Below are 2,989 nucleotides of genomic sequence, written 5' to 3'. Positions count from 1 at the left end.
TAAAAGAAAGAAGAAGAAGCATGAAAATAGATTTCTGTGGCTAAATTCCAACTTTGGTTGAGTTTTTGAGGTGCTTTGCAAAAGTGACCAGACTAAAACTATCTTTTACATTTTCTCAAGTTTAACCTGCAATAATATAATTTGTTTAGAAGATGTCAGAAACACCAACACATGCAGCGACATGCGGCATACATGTACACTGCTGATTCATCTCCAGCGTTACTAAAACCATCTATGGGCTTAATTTGAAACAGCTTCTAGCTTCATATGATTTAAACAGAAATCAGCATCGAGCAGAGAAAAGAAAAACTGTCCCAACAGATGTGCCCTGTTAGTTGGAAACATATAGCAGGTTTGCCTCTGATGCTGCAGTCTTTATCGCCTTACATTTCACCATCAGGCTTTGTTAGCTTCACTGTCTGCTAAAAACAAATCATTATAATGCTGTTATGTTGCAGATTCAGGTTTCTGTCATTTAAAAAAACATTTTTTTGTGCTCAGACCAGACTTTTTCCTCACATGTTCCCTGTGATCTCTTACAACCTTTTATCAGCAGGGACTTTCTTCTTGCCATTTTTTGATTAGACCAGATTTATTGTTTCTGCAATTTATAGTTATTCAATCAGAAAAGTTGTTCCTTTGTTTTTTTTGGCTCCTTTAGTGTTCAGAAAAGTTTTCTGGCTGCTTCTTCAATACATGCTGTTTTTGGTTGGCCTGTCAGTTTATATGAATAGTTGTTTTGTTGTAAGTGTTGCAGCTTTTCCATTTCAGATGAAGGACTGAACAGAACTTTAAGATGTTAATAATCGGGGTGTTTAGTTATAACCTTGCTGGAAGCTTCTGCTGGGAGAGCAGCCGGATGGTTACATCCACCCTCAGCCACGCTTCTCTAAGTCAGAGTTAAAACTCTGGTTGGTTTTTGTAAAAAGAAAAAGTTGGAGAGGCATGAATACCTTTGCAGGACAGTGTTGCATGTTTTTTTACAATGATAATGTTTCACATTCTTTTCAACCATTAGATCCAAACTGAGTTTTTATTTTTTTATTTTTTAATTATCTACCAAAAATGTCTGCTCATGATCAAATCTACTAAACCAGGGAGGCATCCAACTAATATACAGCAAATATCAACAATGTTAGTCTTCTTATGTAGAAAAATATGTTTGTTTTCATCTTCTTTTCTTAGCAACGTTTTTCAGATGATTCTAAGTTGATGCAAACCCTGCAGCCCCAAACGTATTAGTCTTTGTGTTTTTCCTCTTTTTTATTCCGTTGGTCCTGCTGTGTTGGGAAGCGTGCTCGGTCATGGTCGCAGTGACAGAAGATCCAGGGTTGCTCAAAGGAACGCAGGAAGTTTTGTGAAGTCACAGTGTGGTTCTCAGCATCCGAATGACACGCTGGTACAGCTGTTGGACAACAGATGCTAGACTCCTAAAACAAAAGGGGAAAAATTCATTAAACAAGTGTTTTATTTTTTAAAATAAGTAAAATAAAGGATTTTGAACGCCTAAACTTCCATTACCAGTGTAATATGTGACTCATGGAAACTCAAAGTTTATGTCCGCATTAGTGAGAGAATATATTCAATATTGTTCAATAAATCACAGATATTTACACTTTGCTTTATATTTGTTTAGCATTTGATATAATGCAGCTTTTTGTTTCCCCTGATAAAATATATCTATATTTAACTGCCTTACAAACCTGTGCTGCAGGTTATTAAGCTGCTGTTGAAGATTCTCAGTCCTCCAGGTCATAGTCATTCCAAAATGGTTAAATGGTCCGTTTCTATCTGCATGTTTTCTAAACTAAAACCAGGCTTTGTTGGGCTGCTGGATAAAACCTGGAACTAAACGCTATTTCTGACATTTTAAACTGAAAAATCTTCCTGGATGGAAGAGAAACGTCTTCAAATATAGAAACAAAGTCTAGGGGATTTAATTTTTTTTTTTGCAGTAAGCTGGAGCATCAATGTGTAAATAGGGAGCCTCGCCTCAAACATATAAAACTATTTCCTGTTTTATCTTCAGAACAATTAAACATGTTGATTGTATTATAAGAGGACCAAACCTACTCCATAAAGAGCACAGGATGTCAAGGTTTCCATCCATCCATGAGTCATGGCGCTGCATCTTTCTATCCAAAACATCTTCAGTGTAACGGAAATGTTTAGGAAGGAACCTCTAGAGGAGTTCCTCCATCTAGGAGCGCCCAGGGAACTAATCAGGAACTAATGGGTAGTTAACCAGTAACACCCAACCCAGCCTTATTTTAGGATTACTGCTTAGTTACCCGGGAAACTAAGAGTAACTAAGCAGGAACTAATGGGTTGTTTCACTTTACTTAATGGTACATATAACCGTTAGTTAATGATAAGGCAGTGATTAAGTGATGAATAGTTCCCCAGTAAGTACTTTAGGGAAAACACAATTACACTAGATAATGGTCAGGTACTAATTATGTAATAGTTCCTTACAGGGGTGGATTTACCATTAGGCAATACTAGGCAGTTGCCTAGAGCCCCAAGTTCCTGGGGGCCCATAAAACTCTGTTTACATGTATGGTTAATACAACTATTATTTGGGGAGTGATGTCCTAGTGGTTAGAGTGGGGCGCTGTGCTCTGAGTACCTGGTTCAATCCCCACAGGCTCTGGGTCCCTGAGCCAGACCCTTAACCCCACACTGCTCCCTGGGTACCGCACAATGGCAGCCCACTGCTCCCCAAGGGGAGGGGTTAAATGCAGAGAAGGAATTTCCCCAATCCGAGATGCATAAAGTTCAATTTCTATTTTCTTGTCTTTCTATTCCTTATTTCTGCACATTAATTATGTTTTTGATTAAAATCCTTTGGCTAAAATGCCATCAGAACGCTGATAATATTAAGTGTGTCTCAGCCCCCCCCCTTCAGTGTCCACCATATTGGATCAGTCCATTTGCTGCACATGTTCAGAAAGGTCCAAACAGACAGCAGCAAACCATTTGAAAACAA

The 2,989-nt window shown here is 38.3% G+C and overlaps 1 long non-coding RNA gene across 1 annotated transcript in view; it reads right to left on the bottom strand.

The window, feature by feature from the left end:
- Positions 1–1,094: 1,094 nt before the first annotated feature.
- The window catches only part of LOC107091192, a 6,059-nt gene continuing 4,164 nt past the window's right edge, over positions 1,095–2,989 (bottom strand). The window contains exon 3 of the long non-coding RNA XR_001481516.1: positions 1,095–1,430. This is a non-coding gene — a long non-coding RNA (uncharacterized LOC107091192). The remainder of the gene's footprint in view (positions 1,431–2,989) is intronic.

This window comes from Cyprinodon variegatus, unplaced genomic scaffold, assembly GCF_000732505.1.
Source record: "Cyprinodon variegatus isolate N-32 unplaced genomic scaffold, C_variegatus-1.0 Scaffold328, whole genome shotgun sequence".
In the NCBI taxonomy this organism is placed as follows: domain Eukaryota; kingdom Metazoa; phylum Chordata; class Actinopteri; order Cyprinodontiformes; family Cyprinodontidae; genus Cyprinodon; species Cyprinodon variegatus.
The sequence above is the reverse complement of the archived record's forward strand: the minus strand, read 5'-3'. Positions and strand labels throughout refer to the sequence as shown.